At 39.4% G+C, this 27,572-nt stretch overlaps 1 protein-coding gene across 2 annotated transcripts in view; it reads left to right on the top strand.

Annotated features, from left to right (window-relative positions):
* LOC106094898 (probable muscarinic acetylcholine receptor gar-1) overlaps positions 1–27,572 on the top strand; it is a 164,126-nt gene that overhangs the window by 7,154 nt on the left and 129,400 nt on the right. The window lies entirely within an intron of this gene.

Raw genomic sequence — 27,572 nt, 5'->3', positions numbered from 1 at the left:
ATGAGCCGATATGGCTCATTACAATCCCATCGATCTTTGTGCAAAAATTAAAGACGGATGGATAGACGGACAGACAGATGGACGGAGAGACGGACGGACAGATGGACGGACAGACGGTCGGACAGATGGACGGACAGATGGACGGACAGACGGTCGGACAGACGGTCGGACAGACGGTCGGACAGACGGTCGGACAGACGGTCGGACAGACGGTCGGACAGACGGTCGGACAGACGGTCGGACAGATGAACTGACAGACGGACGGACAGACGGATGGACGGACGGACTGACAGACGGACGGTCGAACATGACCACATCGACTTTAAATTTCATGACTATCAAATATAGGGTCTCAGACTAATATTTCGAGGTGTTACAGACGGAATGACAGAAGTAGTATAGCCCAACCTATGGTGGATGGTTTCAAAATAGCAAAAAATAGCAAAGTTTCTCTGAAAAAAACTAAAATAAAATCCTAATCCACGCCTCTCGAATTAATTTTTTTTCGGACAGAGCGACGGAAGGACAGACGGACGGACAGACAGACAGACGGACAGGCAGACAGACGGACAGGCAGACGGACGGACAGATAGACGGACGGACAGATGGACAGACGGACGGACAGACGAACGGACAGACGGACGAATGGACGGACAGACAGACAGACAGACGGACGGACGGACGGACGGATTTCATGACAATCAAATATAGCGTCTCAGACTAATATTTCGAGGTGTTACAAACGGAATAACAGAAGTAGTATAGACCATCCTATGGTTAAGGTTTTCAAAATAGAAAAAAAAGTAGCGAAGTTTCTCCGAAAAAAACTAAAAAAAAATCCTAATTCGCGCCTCTTTCGATATAATTGTAATCAAGGTACAGGTCGCATATGTTGTCCGGTTATGGTAGAATCTTTTACAAGTCACTTTTTTGTTCCAAGGACGATCGCTTCAACAATATCGGTTCAGATTTATATATAGCTCACAAAAGGGACTTGGGCAAAATGCGACCTGTACCTTGATCGCAAAAATATCAAATATCGAAAGAACAGGAAAAAGATTGGAGTCGAGATGCGCGGATCAGGATTTTATTTTAGATACATAGTTTCTTCGGAGAAACTTCTTAGAATTGCATGTAGCTTACGTTTATGCTATAGAATATTAAAAAAAGTCGACCCGGCCTAATATATATTCTTGATTGTCGTAAAAATCTAAGACGATCTAGCAATGTCCATCCGTCCGCCTGTCTGTTGAACTCATTAAATCTTTAAAAATAGAGATATTGAACTGAAACTTTGCACAATTTTTTTTCCATAGGCACGTTAAGTTTGAAGATGCGCTATATATCCTGATATAGCCCCCACATAGACCGATCTCTCGATTTAAGATCATGGGCCCATAAAAGGCGCATTTACTGTCCGATTTTGCAAAAATTTGATACAGTGAGTTATGTTAGGCCACTCAACATCCTTCTTCAATTTGGGTCGGATCGAACCAGATGTGGATATAGCTCCCATATACACCGATCTCTCGATTTAAGGTTTTGGGCCCATAAAAGGCGCATTTATTGTTCGATGACGCCGAAATTTGGGACAGTGAGTTGCGTTGGGCTGTTCGACAACTTTCTGCAATTTGGCTTAGATCGGCCCAGATTTGGATATAGCCGCGATATAGACCGATCTCTCGATTGAAGGCCTTGGGCTTATAAAAGGCGCATTTATAATCCGAATTCGCCGAAATTTGGGACAGTGAGTTGTAGTAATTCCTTCGACATCTTTTTTTTAATTTGGCCCAGATCGATCTAAATTAGGATAAAGCTGCCATATTGACCGATCTCTCGATTTAAAAACTTGGCCTCATAAAAAACGCATATTTTTCCGATTTCGCTGAAATTTGACAGAGTGACTTATGTTAGGCTTTGACATCCGCGTTCTATATGGTTCAGATCGGTCTATATCTGGATTTTCCCACCAGACCAGTATTTTGCTCTACAAAATTGAATAGTGGCTTGCATTTATTAGACCACTAAATGTTCGTGCCGAATTTGATCCAAATCGGACCATATTTTTATATAGCTGCTATGGGTTCATAAATTATGCACTTTTACCTGATTATGACGAAAGATGGTATACATATACATGGGAAGTGGTGGATATCCAAAGTTCGGCCCGGTCGAACTTAATGTATTTTTACTTGTTTGTCCTTACCTTACTCTCTAAAATGGCTCAATTAGAAATTTCCATCGGATTGGCATCGGGCGAAATATACAGCTACATTCGCTTGCTTTGCAGTGCTTTATGTGCCTGCACATCCTCCTGCAGAGACAAATCTGAAACGATATGGCCCATATGCAATCTTCAACGTCCTACATTAATATAAAGAATCTGTCAAAATTTCAAGCGGCTAACTTTACGCATTCGAACGCTATCGTGATTTCGAATAGGTAGTACCTATCACAAAAAAATTTAAAGCTTTTTGGATTAGGCTAGAAATTGACTCCAAAGACTCAACAGCTGCGCTGGTGGCATCAGACCGTAGCATGTTGTCCTCCCCTCCTATTGGTGTGGGTGCCTTGGCACCTATAGTCGAGAGTTATGCTTCAAGTGCACAACTAGTCGTTAAACTAATTAATGAGGAAGAAACGGATGAACCAGAGAGATGCACAGTTCGTCCCTTAGCTTTTATGCAAAAGTGGCGTTTCTGACTCGTAGTCAGACAGCGACGGTTTGAATGAAAAAGTCATCGTAGGCCAATCGAAAGATGAGGGCACCGGGATGACGGCAGATGTGAGCGATGGCTTTGCTAAGATCACAAGCAGACCGAGATCCCGTTAAATATATGTATATTCTTGATCTTCTCGAAGTTCTGAATGGATCTAGCCATGTCCGTCTGTCCGTCTGTCGAAATCACGATAGGGGTCGAACGCATAAAGCTAGCCATTTGAAATTTTGCACAGATACATCGTATTGATTGTGGGTTGTTGGGGATTGCAAATGGGCCATATCGGTTCAGATTTGGATATAATTCTCATATAAACCGATCTCTTGATTTGACATATTTAGACCCTAGAAGCCGCAATTGTTATCCCATTGGGCTGAAATTTTGCATTTAGTGTTCTGTTACGACTTCCAATGACTGTGCGGTTGAAATCGGCCTATTACCTGACATAGCTACTATATCCTATAAACGATACCATACCCCATCTCCCGATTTGTCACCTTGAGCCCCGTGAAAGCCGCAACTTTTGTCTGATTTGGCTAAAAGTTTGCATATAATGTTCTGTTACGACTGCGCTTAGTGAAATCGGTCTATAACCTGATATAGCTTCCATATAAACCGATCTCTCGACTTAACGTCTGGATCCCCTGGAAGCCACATTTTTTTTTTTTTTTTTTGAGTCGGCTAAAATTATGCACTTTTTGTTCTGTTACGACTTTCGACAACTGTGCAAAGTACGGTCCAAATCGGTCTTTATGCTGATGTAGCTCCCGTATTAACCGATATCTCGATTGCCTTTGTTAGGTTCCTGGGAGCTTCCATGTGTGCCTGATTTTTCAGAAATTTTGGTAAGATGAGTATAATAATGCCATTCAACTTATTTTATTTTGTGTTGTAATTTTACGCAGAATCCATGGTGGTGGGTTTCAAAGATTCGGCCTGTACGAACTTTGCAGGTTTTAACTTGTTTAATAATTTAGTTTTCTGCCAGCGTAAATATCGTATGGTGTATATAAATATGTCCTTTATTTACAATTGGAGTATATTAAATATATTACAATAAAATATGGCCAATAATAAACTATTCAGTGCGAACATAGGGCATCAATGAGCTCTCTCCATTGAGCTCTATTGTTGGTATGGTATACTATGTAAAAATTGTTACATTTTCATATCCTATGAAAGTTTACAACAAATACTTCAAATATTTCTATCGTCGAGTAATTGAATAAAGATTTCAACCCAAAAATTCCAAAATATTTTAATCGAATTTCAAACCAATTTTAGTCACTTAAAAGAGCGAACTTGATTAAATGTGCATTTCACAAAAATTGTCCATCTAAATGCATGGAAACTACTATCAGAGCATACATCACCCAACATGGTGAGCATTAGGATGGGTCACTTTATACGAACTAAAAAATACTCAAGCAACGGTTATCAAAATCCTTATTTATGAAAAATTCTTAGAAGTTTTGCCAAGAAACCACAGCTCTAAAATCAAACCGAACTTCCTGTTTTTAAAGACAAAATTTTGTTTTCGCCCCATATATGAGACAAACTTCCAATTTCACCGTTAAAATGCGGAAGCACCATTTTGATTTTTGATCCATAGTTTCAGGGTTTTGCCTGACCTCTATGAATTTGTCATTGATTACGATTGTATCAACTGCCAAAACTGGCTCATCCTAGTGTGCTTATATTGGTTCATTGGGTGGTATGAGCAATGCAAATTTGTGTTACTCATACAACCCAAAGCACATTGGGGAACCAATCATTCTCAACTATAACCAAATACACACTCACTCACACCAATAAACTTGACATGGAGACGCCCGATTGAAGATATTCCCGTTTATTAGAATGCATTTTTAACGAGTAGAAAATTTGATTTGGCAAAACTCAACTGACACAAAAACACACACGCACGCACACATACACTCACAGCCATGGAGGTGAATTATGTTAGTGGTGGATGGTTTGTTTTATGAATTTTTATAGCAGTGTGGTATGCTTTGAATTCAACGAACAAAACTAAAGGTTTTTTTTTTTTTTTTTTGTTGTAAAAAAAACGAATAGCAGAAAAGTTTAGATAGAGAATTTTTATTTTAATTAATTCACAGCACATGGAAATATAAGTTTTTTGCATTTTTACACTTTCCATTATGATTGTTTTTAGTTTTACAAAGCGTAAAATAACTTTTGCGTTATTTTCACACTCTGTGTAAAGGGAGTTTTTTTTGATGTAAATAAAACTAATTTCATTTGCTGCCATTATGACTCAAACTAGTTGCTAATGTTGAGCTGATTACAAATAATTTTGCATATTTAATTTTAAAACATCATATTTACCTTAAGGGGGTTTTTATACGAGGTTAGCGAATTCGATTATCATTAGAAATTTTGGTTTGGTAGGCTTTCAAACCCTAAAAAGCCCTTGTTCAAACGCCCATTGGCGTTTGTGCTTGTTCTTTCAATGAGGCTGCAAACTTTTCTGTAGTACTTTTTATACCCACCACCGTAGGATAGGGGGTATATTCATTTAGTCATTCCGTTTGCAACACATCGACATATCAATTTCCGACCCTATAAAGTAATATATTCTTGATCAGCATAAAAATCTAGGACGATTAAAGGATGTCCGTGTGTCTGTCCCTCTGAACGTCTGTCCATCCGCCTGTTGTAATCACTCTACAGCCTTCAAAAATTGAGATTTGGAGCTGAAATTTGGCACAGATACGTCTTTCTGATGCACGCTGGTTAAGTTCTTAAACGGGCCAAATCGGACCATATTTGGATATAGCTGCTATATAGACCGATTTTCCGATAACGGGTCTAATGCCCCTAAAAACTTTATTTTTCTTTCGATTTTGCTGAAATTTGAAACAGTGAGTAGTTCAAGGCTTCCCGACAACTGACCCAAATATGGATCAGATCGGACTATATTTAGATATAGCTGCCATATAGCCCGATTTCCCGATAAAGGGTTTGAAGCCCATAAAAGCTTTTTTTAACCGATTTCGCTGAAATTTGAAACTGCGAGTAGTTTAACACCTCGGCCCATCCCCAAAATCTACCATATATTTATATGTAAGAATCACGACAATATGGGACTCAAATAAAAGGTATTTAAGATTAAAAAACGAATCTGATATCCAATTGTCGGACGAAGTGTTTGGGGGACCACCCCAACCCCCAAAACACCCCTAAATCGGACATATTTACCGACCATGGCAATATGGGTCTCAAATAGAATTTATTTAAGATTAAAAAACGAATCTGATATCCAATTGCCGGACGAAGTGCTAGGGGGACCACCCCAAGCCCCAAAACACCCTTAAATCGGACATATTTACCGACCATGGGAATATGGGACTCAAATGAAAGATATTTGCGAGTAGAACACGAATCTGATATCCATATGTGGGACCAAGTTTCTCGGCGTCCACCCCTTCCCCAAAACTACCACCACAACAGGACTTATTTACTGACCATGACAGTATGGTACTCAAATGAAAGGTATTTGCGAGTAGAATACGAATATGATATCCAAATGTGGGATCACGTTCCTGGGGGGTGGACACCTTCCCCAAAACACCCCCCAAACAGGACTCATTTACTGACCATGGCAATATGGGGCTTAAATAAAATGTTTTTGAGTGTAGAATACGAATCTGATATCCAAATGTAAGACCAAATGCTTGGGGGCCGCTTCTCACCAAAAATATCCCCCAAAGGGGACAAATTTACGATCATAGCAATATGGGGCTCAAATGAAAGGTCTTTGGGAGTAAAGTACAAATCTGATATCAACATTCGGGAAAAGTGTCTATGGGGCCATGCCACCCCGATAACACCACCCAAATAGGAAATATTTGCTGACTTTTGCAATATGAGGCTCAAATGAGAGGGTTTTTAATGTGGAACGCGAATCCGATATATATTTTCAAAGCCAAGTCACTGAGTTGCCGGCCTATCCCCCAAAACACATCCCAAACCAGTCATGTTTGCCTACTATGGAAAAATGGGGCTCAAATGGTATTTGGGAGTAGACCATCAATCTGATATCAACATTAGGGACCAACTTTCTAGGAAACGTCCCACCACCATAAGAACCCCCAAATAGGACGTATTTGCTCACCAAGACAATTTGGATCTTCAAGACAGTGGAGCTCGATATTCTTAGCTTTCAAGGCCCATACCCCAAACCGGCTGGCTTTTGCAACAAGGGATTTAAATGAATGGTATTTGAGATTAGAAAACGAATTTCATATCCAATTTTGAGGCCAATGCCAATACAGGGTTCCAATTAATGGTATATAGATATATGAGAATAGAGCACGTTGCTGATATATTGGGTTGCCCAAAAAGTAATTGCGGATTTTTCATATAGTCGGCGTTGACAAATTTTTTCACAGCTTTTTTCACTCTGTAATTGCATTCTTTCTTCTATCAGTTATCAGCTGTTAATTTTAGCTTGCTTTAGAAAAAAAGTGTAAAAAAGTATATTTGATTAAAGTTCGTTCTAAGTATTATTAAAAATGCATTTACTTTCTTTTAAAAAATCCGCAATTACTTTTTGGGCATCCCAATATTTTCAGGGCTTAGTATTTGGGGGACCACCCCACTTCTCAAAACACCCCGAAATCGGGCATATTTACCGACCATGACAATGTGGGGCTTAAATTAAAGGTATTGGGGGGTAGAGCAAGAATTGATACCCACTTTCAGGACCAATTTACTGGGGGTCTACCCCTTTCCCCAAATACCCCACAAACAGCAATTTTTTACTGACCATCACAATATGGGGCTCAAATAAAGGTATTTGGGACTAGAATACGAATTTGATATCCAAATGTAGGACCATGTATTAAGGGCATCACCCCTTCCCCAAAACATCCCCCAAAGGGTTACAATTTTTCGATCATCCCAATATGTGGCTCAAATGAAAGGTATTTGAGATTAGAAAACGAATTTGATAGCCAATTTTGGGGCCAACTGTTTGGGGGACGCCTCATCCTGTAAACTCCCCTTAAACCAAAGGCAATATGGAGTTTAAATAAATGGTGTTTGAGAGTAGAGCACTATGCTGATATTTTTTCAGGGCTAAGTGTCGGGGGGACCTCCTCACCCCAGAAAACACCCCTAAATTGAACATAATTGGAGAAAATTTTCCAACCATGGCATTATGATGCTCCAATGAAAGGTATTTGGGAGTAGAGCACGAAATTCATACCCCATGTTTCTGGGGGTCCACACCACCCCCTTAACCCACCACCCTGGGGTTCTTCCGAGTATCCTTATAGAAGTCTTTTAAGAATGGGGTACCTCTAACATCCAAAATTAAATGACCTTAAACACTCTGAGCGATTTCAGACACCTATGTAGATCATATGGTATTCACATGAGGCCTTTATATTGTTCGAGCGATATACACATACCAATTTCGTAGCGTGGTATTTCATTAAAAGCTCTTTTATTGTCAAAAATAAATATTCAAAGGATAATTTTGTTCCATATAAAGCAAAAGAAAGCGCAGCGGAGCGGGCCCGGTTCAGCTAGTTGGATATATCTGCCAAAAAACCAATATTTTGTTCTACAAACTTGAATAGTGACCACTCAATGTCCTTGCCGAATTTGGGCGCTAAAGTTTGGTGTGGTGTTTACATTTATACTCGATGTGGTGGGTATCCAAAGTTCGTCCTCGCCGAACTTAATGCCTCTTTACTTGTTTTATTTCTTATTTTCACTTCTAATGTTCAATTTCCGAATTATTTATAATTTAAACTTTCCATTATTTTACCTGTATATGTCATTTGACCTCTAACCACAACCCGCTTCAAAAACAAATAAATTTTTGTTTGAAGCACTTCTCTCATTCCATATGCCAGCAGGCCTTTTGTTGTGGTCTTTGTTTTCGCTTCTCCATTGCCATCTAAGCTATGCTTGAGTACATCTTTTAATGCCACAAATTGACAGGTCAATCAATTTTGTTTTTATTATCTCATTATGATGACTACAACTGGTGGCGTTGCCGATGCCAAAGATGTTGTCAGTGCCGTTTGCCTTGTTGTTTCAAAGATAATTTATACCATTCATTTGCCATGAAGGATTTCAACTTTTAATTAACTTCACGGCATTTGTTAAACTTCGTCAACTTGGCTTCTTTTTTTTGCTTATTCACGGCCGCCGAAAGGCAACGAAGAAGAAGAGCACCAAAAGAAGAGCCTTTAAAACGTGTTGCGTCTGTCGCCAACACAGACAGACAGGCCAACAGAAAGACAAGACAGTTCAGGTGAGTTTGTGCCAACAAACATCTGAGAAAGTTTCGAAAAAGTGTAATAATTGTTATATGAAACTGAAATTAGGATAATTCACAACAGGTTAGGCTATGGCGACTCAAATAGAGGGAGAAGGGAAACAAGCAGGAGATGAAAGTTGTTGTCTGTTATACGCTTGGGGAATCCCTAAAGTGGTGAAAGTCAGTGTATACGTTTATCAAATATGTATGAATGAGAGCCTTTGGTAATAGGATTTTGCCATGGCCATCTCCATCTACTATGGCCATATTTTAAATTTGTCTGAGTAGCTAAGGAAAAGTTTACATTAAGTTTATCATCCATTTAATTAGGGCAATTTTGAAAAAGTTCCATTTTGCCAGAGGTAGTTGTGGGGTGAGCAAAATATATGCTAGACTCTAAAGACAAGTCTGCTATGCAGACGATGCTATAATACTTCTAAGGGGTAAGGATCCGAACGAGCTATGCAGAAGGGCCGAAAGGGTCTTGCATGTGGCATATGACTGGGCTAGACCCAGAGGTCTCAATGTTAACCCAGAAAAGACTGAAATATGCCTATTCACGAGGGAGACGAAGGTGGGCCAATTAAACGCACCACGTTTCCTCAATAAGACGATTTCGATATCTGACATGGTCAAATACTTGGGTGTGACCTTGGACAGAAAACTGAATTGGAAGTGTCATATACAGGAGAGTACTGAGAAGGCTCACAGATGTTGGGTACTATGTAGACTAGGATAATCCACTGGTTCTACAGGAGCGTGATTAGACCAATACTTGCTGACGCCTTAGTAGTTTGGTGGACTGCTTTGGAGAAAAATTGCAACATAAGGACCATAAAACACGTTCTTGGTACAGGCGGAGCGATGAGGACCACGTCCACTATGGCACTGGAGGCGATTCTAGATATCCGGCCCATTGACATTACACATTAAGTGTGAGGCACCCACTGCCGCTATAAGACTTAAGGCGATGAGACAATGGATTGAGGATGAGAACAGCTTATACCATCGCGGTGTAATCGAGGCGACGATAGAAAACCTGGAAGGATGGGAAGAGGTTTTCGATCGGATACCTGAGATGAACCTTGAAGTCGAGTGCGAGGCACTGCTGCCATCGGCACCGTCTTGGATTGCCGGAACCCTAATATTGCCATCTGGAAGATCATGTTACACGGATGGATCAAAGCTAGAGGACTGAAAGGGCCTGGGGGTTTACATTGAGAACCCAGGGAGAGATCTGTTTTAGACTGCCAGACCATAATACGGTCCTGCAGGCGGAGATCCAGGCGATCACGGAATGCGTGAGGTGGTGTGGTGCTAACGCGAGGACGTCGAGTGTGAGCACCTTTAACGACAGTAAATTTGCCATAAGGACAATAACAACCAGGACGGCAAGGTCACGAACAGTCTTGCAGTGTAAGAAGGAGATTAACGCCTTCTCTGAGGATGGCAAAATCCGCATCATTTGGGTGCCGGGCCATAACGGAATAACTGGGAATGGGAAAGCAGACGATTTGGCGGTGATGGCCAGAGGACTGCCGTCAATAGACTTGGTTAACCCGAAGCCTTTCGGGTCGACGTAGTCCGAGTTAAGGGAGTGGGCGACGAATGCACATGCAACATTGTGGAACAGCGAAACGGTCGGTAGGACGGCGAAAATCCTAGGGGGGAATTCAGATCGTGAGAAGACGAGGCTATTACTGAAAGGAAGTAAGAAGGAGGTCAGTACAGCTATTGGTATTATAACGGGACACATAGGACTACGAGCTCACTCATGTAAAATCGGTGCGGCAAGTGATAGCATGTGTAGGGCATGCGGGGGGAGATGATGAGACGTTGGAGCATTTCCTTTGTCATTGCCCGGCTTTCGGGTCCAATAGATACCGGTGCTTAGGTGGAGACACAATATCAGACATGAACCAGCCTAGGGGAGTGGTATTGCAAATAATTAAGGATTTTGTAAATGGCATGGAATTCCTTGCTTAAAATTTTCTTTTTAGGTGGGGACTTTCTAGTTTTTAGAGCGCACAACAAGCCAATTACTGGCTTAGGTGTATGTCTATAGTGGCATGAGGTGGATTAATATTTGCACCCTCTTCTCGACGTAAACTAACCTAAGGACAAGTAAAATTTTTTTTGGTAGGTGTATTGGATAGTCATATGGAATTTTTGTTATTGGCTTGACTATGTCTATGACGACTAAGACGATCTAGACATGTCCGTCCGTCTGTCTGTTGAAATCACGCTACAGTCTTTCAAATAGAGATATTGAGCTGAAACTTTGCACAGATTCTTTTTTTGTCCATAAGTAGGTTAAATTCGAAGATGGGCTGTATCGGACTATATCTTCATATAGGCCCCATATAGACCCATAAGCCGATTTAGAGTCTTAGATCCATAAAAGCCACATTTATTATCCGATTTTGCTGAAATTTGGGACAGGGAGTTGTGTTAGGCCCTTTGACATATTCCTTAAATTTGGCCTAGATCGGTCCAGATTTGGATATAGCTGCCATATAGACCGATCTGCCGATTTGGAGTCTTAGATCCATAAAAGCCACATTTATTATCCGATTTTGCTGAAATTTGGGACAGTGAGTTCTGTTAGGCCCTTCGACATCCTTCCTCAATTTCGCCCGGATCGGTCCATATTTGGTTATAGCTGCCATTTAAACTGATCTATCGATTTGGGGTCTTAGGCCCATAAAAGCCGCATTTATTAACAGATTTTGCTAACATTTGGCACTGTGAGTTTTGTTAACATATTTCTGAAACTTGGCCCATATCGGTTCATTTAAAATCGATTGAAAGTCATTGCCCCATATAAGACGCATTTATTATCCGATTTCACTGAAATTTTTCGTATATGGTTCAGATCGGTTTATTTTTAGATGAAGCTACTAAAAAGACCAATATTTTGTTATACACAATTGAACAATGGCTTGAACTTATTAGTATTTGGTCCAAGTTGGAACATATTTCGATATAACTGCTATGGGACATAAGTTATGCAATTTTCACCGGATTTCGATGAAAGGTAGTTTACATATATACCCGAGGTGGTGGGTATCCAAGGTGGTGGGTATCCAAAGTTCGGCCCGGCCTAACTTAACGCCTTTTAATTTGTTTACCCTTTACCATGTCACATTTCCTCTAGGAACGAAATTTCGTTTTGCGACAAAATTTCAACGATATTTTATATTACCGATATCGGGCCCAAGACTGATTTCTACCACACTTGGAAATTAAAAAAGGGAAGTCATTGAAGAACAAAATTTAAACAATTGCAGCCAAACCTGATAACTACTGGGCCATTCAGGATGAAGTCATAACAGAACATTATATACGAAATTACAGTCAAATCGGACAAAACATCGCCCTCTTATCACTTGAGACGTGAAAAAGGTATATGTGGAACATAAATCCGACCATACTGGACACTGATGTCAGCACCATACCATTACTCAAGATGCAACGTTTTAGTCAAATCGAAAAATAATTAGGCCCGAAGTCACTCATCGATTGATTGGTTAATAAGGGATCAATTTTGCCTTTTGTCAATTCCAATTGACCAAGCATTGAGCAAAAGTAGTTGAACAAGGTTTAAAGTGGGCAGCCTTACTTCCTTGAAGGTTAGCGTTAGGAAGCGTTGATTTGTATAAAAGAAAAGAAAAAAAAACTAACAAATAAAATCGTGCTAAGTTCGGCCAGGCCGAATCTTATATACCCTTCACCATGGATCGCATTTGTCGAGTTCTTTTCCCGGCATCTCTTCTTAGGCAAAACAAGATATGGTCCGGTTCGGACCACAATTAAATTTTATTTTGGAGACCTGCGTAAAATGTCAGCCAATTCGAAAAAGAATTGAGCCCTTTGGGCGCTGAAGAAGTATAATTGATTTATATGGGAGCTGTATCATGCTATAGACCGATTCAGCCATAATAAACACGTATGTTGATGGTCATGAGAGGATCCGTCGTACACAAATTCAGGCAAATCAAATTTGTAAGATCCCAGATCGCTTTATATGGCAGCTATATCAGGTTATAAACCGATTTGAGACTTATTTGGCACAGTTGTTGAAATTCATAATAAAATACGTTATGCAAAATTTCAGCCTAATCGGATAGGAATTGCGCCCTCTAGAAGCTCGAGAAGTCAAGTCCCCAGATCGGTTAAAATGACAGCTACATCAGGTTATGGACCGATATGAACCATACTCGGCACAGTTCTTGGAAATCATAACAAAACACTTCATGCAAAAATTCAGCCAAATTGGATAAGAATTGCGCCCTCTAGAGGCTCATAAAGTCAAGTCCCCATATCGGTTAATATGGCAGCTATATCAGGTTATGGGACGATATAAACCATACTTGGCACAGTATTTGGAAATCATAACAAAACACTTCATACAAAATTTCAGCCAAATCGGATAAGAATAGCGCCCTCTAGTGGCTCGAGAAGTCAAGATTCAAGTTCGGTTTATATGGCAGCTATACCAAGTATGGACCTCTTTAAACCATACTTAGCACAGTTGTTGGAAGTCATAACAAAACACTTCATGCAAAATTTCAGCCAAATCGGATAATAATAGCGCCCTCTAGTGGCTCAAGAAGTCAAGATTCTAGATCGGTATATATGGCAGCTATATCAGGTTATGGACCTATTTAAACCATATTTGGCACAGTTGTTGGAAGTCATAACAAAACACTTCACGCAAAATTTCAGCCAAATCGGATAAGAATAGCGCCCTCTAGTGGCTCAAGAAGTCAAGATTCACGATCGGTTTATATGGCAGCTATATCAGGTTATGGACCTATTTAAACCATATTTGGCACAGTTGTTGGAAGTCATAAAAAAGCACGTCGTGCAAAATTTCAGCCAAATTGGGTAAGAATAGCGCCCTCTAGTGGCTCATGAAGTCAATACCCAAGATTGGTTAAAAGGCATATATAACAGGTTATGGACAGGTTATTTAAACCATATTTGGCACAGTTGTTGGAAGTCATAAAAACGCACGTCGTCCAAAATTTCAGTAAAATCTGATTAGAATTGCGCCCTCTAGCGGCTGAATAAATAAAAACCCTAGATCGGTTTATATGGCAGCTATATCAAGACATAGACGGATCTGAACCATGCTTAGCGCAGTTATTGCAAGTCATAACAAAACACCACGTGCAAACTTTCATTCAAATCGAATGAGAATTGCGCCCTCTAGAGGCTCAAGAAATCAAGTCCCCAGATCGGTTTATATGGCAGCTATATCAAAACATGAACCGATTTGGCCCATTTACAATCCCAACCGACCTACACTAATAAAAAGTATTGGTGCAAAATTTCAAGCGGCTAGCTTTACTCCTTCGAAAGTTAGCGTGCTTTCGACAGACAGATGGACGGACGGACAGACGGATGGACATGGCTAGACCGACTTTTAATGACATGACGATCAAGAATATATATACCTTATGGGGTGTTACAAACAGAATGACGAAATTAGTATGTTACCATCCTATGGTGGAGGGTATAAAAAGGGCATGTATGAATCATAGGTCAAGTGCCAATGGCTTAACACAAGACAACTGAGTTGTTCTTGGGACACATAACGTATGAGTGTTGTATGCTCTACTCTAACAAATGTTGTTCATACGGCACCTTGTACTTATTTGCCAAAATGTTTATTTTATACCCACCACTGAAGGAGGTGGGCATATTCATTTTGTTCTTCTGTTTGGAACTCAGCGAAATATCTATGACTGACCCCATAGGGTATATACGAATTTAGTCATCGTAAAATTCTAAGACGTTTTAATGATGTCCGTCTGCCTTTGATAATCACGCCAAAAACTTTAATTATTTCTCAAATTAGGATATGGGGCTACAACTTTGCACCGATTAGGGCACATCGTTTAAACATTAAGGAGTCTACATTCTTATGAAATTCCATTGGAAAATCGCTTTAGTGATATGCATATGCTTGAATTTACAATTCTTAAGCCGATAGCGAAATTAGCGAATAAAGGCGCAAACAGAGGGTCATTTTTAAATTGACCTGGAGTTATAAAACAATATGTAAAATATGTGCTTTACAGGCCGCAAAACAATATTATGGGACGTTTAATGGCATGACGACCCCACCTACTGAACTGTGCTAAAACTTGAACCAAAGACTTTATTTAATAATTAAATGCCTCCATCAAGCATTGCCAACGTGCAATGACCTATGCATTTTTTTTTATATATGAAACTTTTCGACTGCAAATTGCATTTGTCCCACTTTCGACATGAAATAGAAAAAAAATATTTAAAAATCGAAATTTGTTCTCAATTCCATGCCACTTGACTTAATGAATAATTAATTGTCGATTGTTGTTGACATTTTCAACAAGGACACGAATGCAAAATACATGTCCGGTTTAAAGTGAAACAAACAATTATGGCTGTGCATAAATGGCCGCAGAACATTGTGAAAAATGCACGACAACGTTACGAAAGGGTAAGAGGTCAATGTGCATTTATGAAGTCTATAAAATTAAATGGCAATTTACTGAAAATATGTCAATTTTAAATTTACTCAAATGTAATTTTCATTTATGGAACAAAAGGCAAGCGGAGGAAGAGCATACAAATTGCATGAGCTTAATAAAATTAAGATTTAAGTCAAAATTTATTTACTACAACATCGTACAACAAGTAAAAGAGTGTTAAGTTTGGCCGGGTCGAATTTTAAGAACCCACCACCAAGGATTCTGCGAAAAGTTTACACAATATGAACTTAGTTGACAGTCATAGTTGTACTTTACGTACCAAATTTGAATATAGCTGCCATATAGACCGATCTCTCGATTTAAGGTTTAGGGCCCAACAAAGGTGCATTTATTGTCCGATATCGCCGAAATTTAGGACAGTGAGTTGCGTAAGGCTCTTCAACAACTTTCTGCATTTTGCCCCAGATCGGTGTAGATTTGGATATAGCCGCCATATAGACCGATTATCCGATTTAAGGTCTTAGGCCCATAAAAGCCACACTTATTTTCCGATTTTGCTGAAACTTGGGACAGTGAGTTATATTAGGCCAATCAGCATGCTTCTTTAATTTGACTCAGATCGGTTCAGATTTGGATATAGCTGCCATATAGACCGATCTCTCGATTTAAGGTTTTGGGCCCAAAAGAGTCGCTTTTATTATCCGATTTCGCCGAAATTTGGGACAGTGAGTTGCGTTGGGCTCTTCAACAACTTTCTGCAATTTGGCGCAGATCGGTCCAGATTTGAATATAGCTGCCATATAGACCGATCTCTCGATTTAAGGCTCTGGGCGCATAAAAGGCGCATTCATTACCCGATTTCGCCGAAATTTGGGACAGTGAGTGGCGTAAGGCTTTTCAAAAACATTCTGCAATTTGGCGCAGATCGGTGTACATATAGATATAGCTGCCATATAGACCGATTATCCGATTTAAGGTCTTAGGCCCATAAAAGCCACATTTATTGTCCGATTTTGCTGAAATTTGGGACAGTGAGTTGTATTAGGCCACTCAACATGCTTCTTTAATTTGGCTCAGATCGGTTCAGATTTGGATATAGCTCCCATATAGACCGATCTCTCGGTTAAAGGTCTCAGGCCTTTATTATCCGATTTCGCCGAAATTTAGGACAGTGAGTTGCGTAAGGCTCTTCAACAACTTTCTGCAATTTTGCCCAGATCGGTGTAGGTATGGATAAAGCTGCCATATAGACCGATTATCCGATTTAAGGTCTTAGGCCCATAAAAGACACATTTATTATCCGATTTTGCTAAAATTTGGGACAATCAGATGTATTAAGCCACTCAACATGCTTTTTTAATTTGGTCAAGATCGGTTCAGATTTGGATATAGCTGCCATATAGACTGATCCCTCCATATAAGGTCTTGCGCCCACAAAAAGCGCATTTATTGTCTGATGTTGCCAAAATTTGGGACAGTGAGTTGTGTTAGGCCCCTCGATATGCTTCTTCAATTTGGCTCAGATCGGTTCTGATCTAGATATAGCTTCCATATAGATCGATGGGCCGATTTAGGATCTTAGGCCCATAAAAGCCACATTTATTTTCCGATTTTGCTGAAACTTGGGACAGTGAGTTATGTTAGACACTTCGACATCCCTTTTTAATTTCGCCCAGATCGGTTCAGATTTGTATATAGCTGCCACATAGACCGATCTATCGGTTAAGGGTCTCAGGCCCATAAAAAGCGCATTTATTATCCAATTTCGCCGAAATTTGGGACAGTGAGTTGCGTTAGGCTCCTCAATAACTTTTTGCAATTTGGCTCAGATCGGTTCAAATTTGGATATAGCTGCCATATAGACCGATATTTAGACTTAAAGTTTTGGACCCATAAAAGCGCATTTATTGTCCGATTTTTCCGAAATTTGGGACAGTGAGTTGTGTCAGATCTTTTGGCAATTTGGCCCAGATCGGTTCAGATTTGGATATAGCTGCCATATAGACCGATCTCTCGATTTAAAGCCTTGGCCCCATAAAAAGCACATTCATAATCCGATTTCGCTAAAATTTGGGACAGTGACTTATGTTCGAGTTTTCGACATCAGTGTCGTATATGTTTCAGATCGGTTTATATTTGGATATGGCTACCAAAAACACCAATATTTTGTTCTACAAAATTGAGCAATGACTTGTACTTATTAGACCTCTCAATATCCGTCTCGAATTTGGTCCAAATCGGATCATATTTCGATAAAGCTGCTATGGAAGCATAAATTATGCATTTTTCACCGGATTATGAAGGTGGTTGATATCCAAAGTTCGGCCCGGCCGAACTTAACGCATTTTTACTCGTTTTAGTATGTAAATTTAATATAAAAATCTAAATTTTTTCTCTTAAAAATTCTGCCTTTAATCTTAAATTTCAAACACTTTCCAACCTTTTGACCTTGCAAATTTAAAACACCACTTTCTTGAAGGAAACCTTCATTTCTACAGTTTCCTTGCCATTTCGGTGGCATGTGTCAAAGTGAGAAACTTTGTTTAGCTAGCTTTAGCAAAAAAAAAAATCCAGCAAATTGTGGAAGGAAAAAAAGCGAATTTTGTGAAATATCAAAACTCCTGTCATTTCTTTAATTCGTTTCACAAATGGTTACGTTTGCAATTCAATGGCGAAGAAATAACAAGAAATGAATACGGTATAGTAAAGTTTGGTTGTAAATATTTTCATTTCTAATAACTTTTTAGAATTAGCTACGAGAAACTTTGTTCGCTTTCATAATTCTCAACTTGTAGTTAAGGTTATTTGTTTCTCCTCCTTTGCCAGTATGCAATGGGATTTAAAGAATTCCCAGCAAAATGAAAAAATCTAAAAAAGAAACCCTCACAAAGAAGTTGTGCAAATTCATAACATTTTTTTTTTCGTTCTCTCCCCAAAAAGCAAAAAGAAAACCAATCTGGTGCCTGCTTCCCCTATGGTCTTGATTAAACGACCCCCACCTAGTTTTTAAACATCCAACGTCTTTTAGTCGTTTACTTTTTGAAGTCACTTTTAAAGCAATGAAGAAGAAAAACTCCAACTACCGATGACCTTAACAAGAACTGACAACTGGAAACGGAAATAGGAAGCAAGGGGAGAAAGGGAACTGGAAATCCCCACCACTTACCTTGAGGCGGGCAAATCCTATTTTCCGGTATTTTGCAACCCCAGCTAGTTTTGTGCTGTTTGCTGGCCCCAAAACACAAGTAGCCACTATTCCGATCCCCCCCCCCCCCACTCTCTACTAACCGCTCAACACCAAATCCCATCTCACCTTTTGAACTTTTGTACTTCATTTTCACCTTCTCTGCTCTTACTGCGACTTTACCCTACATTGGTGATTACCTGTTATAAGCCATGTAATAGTGTGTGTATGTTTGCATGTTGGAGTTTATCGGCTGGTTAATAATTACGAAAATACATTTACACAGCGCGCCCAGATGTACATGCCAAACAGAAAAAATCAGCTGCCAATAATTGCACACGTTATAATAAAAATAATATCGGCAGCAACAACAAGACCACTACAAACAACACTGGCAATAATAATAATAATAATATTGAACACTTGTAGCATAACCTCCCTTGTCATGCCCCCACAATGTATTTCAATTCAATTCAATTCGTTTCGATTCATTCATTCATTCATTGAATCATCCATATGGCCATGCATTCATTCACTCTCAGACATTCATAGCATATCGGTCCCTTCCATCCGCTGTTGTTTGTTACTGTTGTTTGGCATTTTCCATCGTTAGCGCACATGTGTTTCTCTCTTCGTTTTCTTTTTTTTTTTTATTGTAAATTAAGTAAAAATAACATGAAATACCTATACACTCGCACTCGCAGAGAATGCACAATACCTGAACATAGTAATTGGTACAAAGGCCAAGTAGCGTAACTGATAAAATAAACAATTCATGTATCAAATTGCCATTAGTTTTATTAAAAAAAAAAATCATAACTTTCAATTTTGGTTAAAGGATTCTTGTTGGTATTGGTCAAACTTTACATAACGAAGGACTATTGCAGTGACAGGTTAAGGACACTAATCATGGGAAAACAGCATTCTGCTGAGAACAAGCCCAATGTTAAAGCATTGCATCTGTCATCACCGTTTGTTGTTGCGAACGGTGTTTTAAAGCTTTCATTAATTAAGAGAAGAATTCTTTTAGAGCCTCGTTCGAACGGCTCTACAAGAAGTCGAATTCCCTTCTAAACAGTTTCTCTTAAAGATTCTGCTATACCGAATCTTACACACCCTTCACTATCACATTTGTCAAGTTCTTTGCCCGGTTTCTGTTTATAGACAAAAAAAAAGATAATGGATAAAAATAGTTTTGCTAGCTATATCAACCAATGAACCGGTTCGGGCCATACTTGGTGGGAACGTCGAAGGTCGTAGTAGCAGTAATTGTGGATTCTCAGGCAAATAGGATGAAAATTGCGCATTATGTGGATTAAATAAGAACAAGTAAAACGGGGTTAAGTTCGTCCGGGCCGAACTTTGAATACCCACCACCTCGGGTATATATGTAAACCACCTCCTATCAAAATCGGGTGAAAAATGCATACCTTATGCCCCATTACAGCTATATCGAAATATGTTCCGATGTGGACTAATAAGTACAAGTCATTGTTCAATTGTGTATAACAAAATATTGATCTTTTTAATAGCTATATCTAAAAATAAACTGATCTGAACCATATACGACACGAGTGTCGAAAAGCCTAACATAAGTCACTGTGTCAAATTTCAGTGAAATCGGATTATAAGTGCGCTTTTTATGGCCTCAAAACCTTAAATCGAGAGATCGGTCTATATGGCAGCTGTATCGAAATCTGGACCGGTCTAATCCAAATTGAAGAAGAATGTGGAAAGGCTCAACACAACTCACTGTCATAAATTTCGTCAACATCGGGCAATAAATGCGCTTTTTATGGGCTCAAAACCTTAAATCGAGAGATCGGTCTATATGGCAGCTATATCCAAATCGAGACCGATCTGGGCCAAATGAAAGAAGAATGTTGAGTGGCCTAATTCAACTCACTGTCCTAAATTTCAGCGACATCGGACAATAAATGCGCATTTTATGGGCTCAAAACCTTAAATCGAGAGATCGGTCTATATGGCAGCTATATCCAAATTTGGACCGATTTGGGACAAATTAAAGAAAAATGTTGAGTGACCTAATACAACTCACTGTCCCAAACTTCAGCAAAATCGGATAATAAATGTGGCTTTTATGGGCGTAAGACCCTAATCGGCCCATCGGTCTATATGGCAGCTATATCCAAATCCGAACCGATCTGGGCAAAATTGAAGAAAGATGTTGAATGGCCTAATACAACCCACTGTTCCAAACTTCAGCAAAATCGGATAATAAATTTGGTTTTTATGGGCCTAAGACCCTAAATCGGCCCATCGGTCTATATGGCAGCTATATCCAAATCTGGACCGATCTGGCCAATTTTAAGAAGGATGTCGAAGGGCCTAATACAAGTCACTGTCATAAATTTCGTGGACATCGGACATTAAATGCGCCTTTTATTGGCCCAAAACCTTAAATCGAGAGATCGGTCTATATGGCAGCTGGACCTCATCTAGGTCAAATTAAGGAAGGATGTTGAGTGGCCTAATACAACTCACTGTCCTAAATTTCAGCGACATCGGACATTAAATGCGCCTTTTATAGGCCCAAAACCTTAAATCGAACCATCAGTCTATATGGCAGATATATCCAAATCTGGACCGATCTGGGCCAAATTAAGAAAGGATGTTGAGGGGCTTAACATAAATCACTGTCATAAATTTCGTCAACATAGGACAATAAATACGCTTTTTATGGGCTCAAAACCTTAAAACGAGAGATCGGTCTATATGGCAGCTATATCCAAATCTGGACCGATCTGGGCCAAATTATAGAAAGAAGTTGAGTGGCCTAATTCAACTCACTGTCCTAAATTTCATCGACATCGGACAATAAATGCGCATTTTATGGGCTCAAAACCTTAAAACGAGAGATCGGTCTATATGGCAGCTATATCCAAATTTGGACCGATTTGGGCCAAATTAAAGAAAAATATTGAGTGACCTAATACAACCCACTGTTCCAAACTTCAGTAAAATCGGATAATAAATTTGATTTTTATGGGCCTAAGACCCTAAATCAGCCCATCGGTCTATATGGCAGCTATATCCAAATCTGGACCGATCTGGCCAATTTGAAGAAGGATGTTGAGTGGCCTAACACAACTCACTGTCCGAAAGTTTGGCGACATCGCACAATAAATGCGCTTTTTATGGGTTCAAGGCCTTAAATCTAGAGATCGGTCTATATGGCAGCTATATACAAATCTGGACCAATCTGGGCCAAATTAAGGAAAGATGTTGAGTGGCCTAACACAACTCCCTGTCCCAAATTTTAACAAAATCGAATAATAAACTCACTGTCCCAATCTTCAGCGAAATCGGATAATAATTGTGGCTTTTATGGGCGTAAGACCTTAAATCGGCCCATTGGTCTATATGGCAACTATATCCAAATCTGGACCGATCTGGGCCAAATTAAAGAAGGATGTTGAGTGGCCTAATACAACTCACTGTCCCAAATTTCCGCAAAATCGGATAATAAATGTCGCTTTTATGGGCCCAAGACCCAAAATGGGCGGATCGGTCTATATGGGGGCTATATGAAGTCCGATAAAGCCCATCTTCGAACTTAACCTGCTTATGGACAAACAAAGTATCTATGCAATATCTCAATATCTCTATTTTTAAAGACTGTAGCGTGATTTCAACGGACAAACGCACGGACATGGCTAGATCGTCTTAGATTTTTACGCTGATCAGGGTGGCTGATGAATATTGCTACAATGATGAATATTGCTACATTTTTTTTTCGGTGTATGGAATACATTTTTCTTTTATTCATGTTAAATTAAATTATTAAATTAATTATTAAATTATTATTAATTAAATTAATTAATTAATTAATTAAATTAATTATTAAATTATTATTATTAAATAGAAAAAAAGTTATTACATTTTTTTTTGGTAGCGGCTTTCATCAGCCACCCTGTATGTACTTTATAGGGTCAGAAATGAATATTTCGATGTGTTACAAACGGAATGACAAAATGAATATACCCCCATCCTTCGGTGGTGGGTATAAAAATCGAGAGATCGGTTTACATGGTAGCTATATCCGGTTATGAATCGATTCGGACCACACTTGGCACGTACATTGAAGGTCATAGTAGAAGTCGTTGTGTAAATTTTCAGCCAAAGCAGATACGAAATGTCGCTCTGGTTCAAGAAGTAAAATCGGGAGATGGATCACTACTGTGGTACAGGGTATTATAACTAAATACATTTGTTTGTAACATCCAAAAGGAAGAGAGCTAGACCCATTCTTAAATACACCCATCGACTCAGAATCACTTTCTGATTCGATTTGGTTATGTCCGTCTGTATGACTGTCCATCTGTCTCTCTGTCCATCTCTCTGTCTGCCCGACTATCTGTCTGTCTCTCTGTCCGACTATCTGTCTGGCCCCTAGAAGCCGATATTGTTTTCCGATTTGGCTGAAATTTTACATGCAGCGTTATGCTATGACATCTTTAGCCCTTAGAAGCCACAATTTTGGTAAAATTTGGCTAAAATTTTGCATGTAATTTTCGGTTTCGACTTCCAACAACTGTGCCATATAAATCGATCTCTCGGTTAACCTTGTTCGGTTCCCAGAAGCTTTCATTTTTGCCTGGTTTGGCAGGAAATTGATAGGTAGTGTGAAATTATGCCTTTCAACTATTTTTATTTTGTGTCAATTTTATGCCAATCCGTGGTGATAGGTTTCAAAGATTCGGCCCGGCCGAAGTTAGCACGCTTTTGCATGTTATACCCTCCACCATTGGGGTATACTAATTCCGTCATTCTGTTTGTAACTCCTCGAAATATTAGTCTAAGACACCATAAAGTATGCATATTCTTGATCGTTATGACATTTTAAGCCGATCCAACCATGTCCGTCCGTCCGTGCGTCTGTCTGTCGAAAACACGCTAATTCTCGAAGAAGTAAAGCTATCCGCTTGAAATTTTGCACAAATATTTCTAATTAGTGTAGGTCGGTTGGGATTGTAAATGGTCCATATCAGTCCATATTTGGATATATTGGGTAGCCCAAAAAGTAATTGCGGATTTTTCATATAGTCGGTGTTGACAAATTTTTTCACAACTTGTGACTCTGTAATTGCATTCTTTCTTCTGTCAGATATCAGCTGTTACTTTTAGCTTGCTTTAGAAAAAAAAGTGTAAAAAAGGTATATTTGATTAAAGTTCATTCTAAGTTTTATTAAAAATGCATTTACTTTATTTTAAAAAATCCGCAATTACTTTTTGGGCAACCCAATAGCTGCCATATAAACCGATCTTGAAGTCAAGATCCCAGATCTTGAATCTTGACTTCTTGAGCCACTAGAGGGCGCCATTCTTATCCGATTTGGCTGAAGTTTGGCATGAAGTGTTTTGTTTCGACTTCCAACAACTGTGGCTAGTATGGCTCAAATCGGTTCATAATCTGATATGGCCGCCATATAAACCATTGACTTCTTCAGCCACTAGATGGCGCAATTCTTATCCGATTTGGCTGAAATTTTGCTTGAAGTGTTTTGTTAGGACTTCTAACAACTCCGCCAAATGTGGTTTTAATCGGTTCACAACATGATCTCCCATATAAACCGATGTCGGATCTTGAGCCTCTAGAGGGCGATAATATTTTGCCTGGAGTGTTTTTGTTTGAACATCAACAACTGAGCTAAGTTTGTTTCTAATGTACACCGATCTCGGGTCTTGAATTCTTGAGCCGCTAGAGGGCGCAATTACTGTCCGATTTGACTGAAACTTCACACGAGATATTCTTTTTTAATTTCCAACAACTGTGCCTGAATTCTTGAGCCGCTAGGGGGCGCAATTACTGCCCGATTTGGCTGAAATTTTAGTTTAGCCGTCAACAAATGTACCAAGTATGGTCTAAATCGGTTCGAAATCTGATATAGCTCCCATATAAACCGATCTCGGATCTTGACTGATTGTGCCGCTAGAGGGCACAATTATTACCATAGTTGATTGAAAATTTGCGTGAAGTATTTTGTTTTAACTTCTTACAACTGCGTCAAGTGTGGTTCAAATCGGTTCACAACCTAATATAGCTCCCATATAAACCGATTTCGGGTCATGGGCCTCTAGAGGGCGCAATTATTATCCGATTTACTTAAATTTTAGCATGAAGGGTTGGTTTCGTCAACAACTGTGCCAAGTATGGTCTAAATAGGTTCACTACGTTATATAGCTCCCATATAACCCGGTCTCCCGATGTTATATCATGAGCCTCTAGAGGGCGCAATTCTAATTCGATTTGGCTGAAATTTTGCATGAAATGTTTTGGTTTGACTACTAATAACTGCGCCAAGTATGGTCCAATTCGGTTCAAAATGTTATATAAAACGGTCTCCCGATTTTATTTCTTGAGCCATCATAGAGCGCAATTCTAATCCGATTTGTCTGAAATATTGAACAATGAATTCAATTCAAAAAATATTGATATTGAGCTGAAATTTTGCTTTTATGGTCTTAGGCCCATAAAAGCCACATTTATTATCCGATTTTCCTGAAATTGGGGACAGTGGGTTGCGTTGGGCCCTTCGACATCTTTCATCAATTTGGCTCAGATTGGTCCAAATTTGGATATAGCCCCCATATAGACCGATCCTCCGATTTAGGATCTTAGGCCCATAAAAGCCACATTTATTATCCGATTTTGCTGAAATTTAGGACAGTGAGTTGTGTTGAGCCCTTACACATCTTTCGTCAATTTGCTCCAGATCGGTTCAGATTTGGATATAGCTGCCATATATACCGATCCTCCGATTTAGGGTTTTAGGCCCATGAAAGCCGCATTTATTATCCGATTTTGCTGAAATTTGGGACAATGAGTTGTGTTAGTCTCTTCGACATTCTTCGTCAATATGGCCCAGATCGGTCCAGATTTGGATATAGCTGCCATATAGACCGATCGTCAGATTTAGGGTCTTAGGCCCATTAAAGCCGCATTTTTTTAACCAATTTGGCTGAAATTTGGGACAGTGAGTTGCCTTGGGCCCTTTGACATCTTTCTTCAATTTGGCCCTGATCGGTTCAGATTTGGGTATAGCTGCCATATAGACCGATCTCTCGATTTAAGGTTTTGGGCCCATAAAAAGCGCATTTATTGTCCGATGTCGCCGAAATTTGGGACAGTGAGTTGTGTTGGGCCCTTCGATGTTTGGCTTCAATTTGACTCAGATCGGTCCAGATTTGTATATAGCTGCCATATAGACCGATCTCTCGGTTGAACAATGACTTGTACTTATAAGCATTTGGTCTAAATCGAATGATATGTGTATATAGCAGCTATGGGGCATAAGGTATGCATTTTTTTACTGGATTTTGACGAAAGGGGGTTCACATATATACCCGAGGTGGTGGGTACCCAAAGTTCGGCCCGGCTGAACTTAACGCCTTTTTACTTGTTTTTGAATAAGCTCGGAAACAAATGCTTTAGGTGTCTTGTAAAGAATATAATCAAGTCATTTCTGGTTTGATATCAGAGTGAACTTGGTAACATGCCGATAACCAATTTTGGTTTTTTGACTATGTGGAGGCCACCGATTTACCAGAAACTGTAACCGGCGTAACGAAATACCAGTTGCAATTTCAGGTAAATCGGTGGCCTCTACAAATTTTGGATATCAGCAAATAAGGGAACTACAGGATAGCTGACACAAAGTTTTACCACTTCTAACGTCATCTCTAGGTATAATCCAAATCGGACTAACACCTACATATAAACCGATAAACTTTTTTAACCTCATTAGCTTCCAAAGGGTGAAATTTAACCAAAGACACCAAGTTTATATATCACCTAAGCACTTTCAAGTATTTGTGTGTTACAAAACTTCTCCACAATAGGAGTTATTCTGTGGCACGCCTTCCCTATCATTAGGCAAAACTCGTAGTTGGCAACACTAATTAATATGAGATGAGTTTGTTCCGCATACTTGTTGACATTTTAAAAATTATTAGCACGTATTTGGCAGAGAGTTGGTGTTGGGTGGAGAAGAAAAAAAAAACAATTAATTACCAAGTTTGCGAAAATTAACACCCTCGAAAAGAGCAAAAACAAAACCAAATTAAAAGTTTCCTCAAAATGGCAGTTATGCTAATTGCAAGTTGAGCTATGGCCAAGCTGATGTATCTGGCGGGTGTTTCGCATTTGTGTTATGGTGGCGCGTCTAACATCTTGCTCAACCTGATTATTGATTATCGTAATTTGTTGGAAAATTCAAAATCACCTACCAAGCAGGTAGAAAAAATGCAAAAATGGGGCAGTTGAGAAGGTAGTGGCAGGCATCAGAGGCAAAAACTCATTCAAGTGTACAATTAATACTGTGGCCGTATTTTGAGGTTGCGGGTACTAAGAGTGATGACGATGATGATGACGCGGATTATCATGATGGGTGTGTTGTACACAGTTGGAAAGTTAAAACTAAATATTAACGAAGCCTTATTCGCAGCAGCAAAGACTGTGCACAACGACTACAACGGAATTGAAACACACGCATTGCCACATCCATGGAAATAAACCGCCCTTGAATTTAAATTTAAGCCTTATTAAAGTAACCTCAGCCTCAACCAACATCATTGGCTTCATCAGCCACAGCATCATAATCATCATGACTGAGGTTGGCCAAGATGGTTTCAAGCATAAAATCATATTTTTATATTCCATGCGTCATGTCGTGTTATTAAGCCTCTGTGCCGCAACTACTATCCTCCTACTCATCTCCAACTAACGCTCGTTCGTTTGGTTAGTCGGCGCATAACGGTCACATAATGATAACGATGCCAGGATAACACCAACCAAGGCCAGGGACAATGACACTTGGTAATTGGAATTTATGTTGCAGGCGGACGCATAGTTTGAGCAAAAT

This window comes from Stomoxys calcitrans, chromosome 2 (assembly GCF_963082655.1).
Source record: "Stomoxys calcitrans chromosome 2, idStoCalc2.1, whole genome shotgun sequence".
In the NCBI taxonomy this organism is placed as follows: Eukaryota; Metazoa; Arthropoda; class Insecta; order Diptera; family Muscidae; genus Stomoxys; species Stomoxys calcitrans.
The sequence above is the reverse complement of the archived record's forward strand: the minus strand, read 5'-3'. Positions and strand labels throughout refer to the sequence as shown.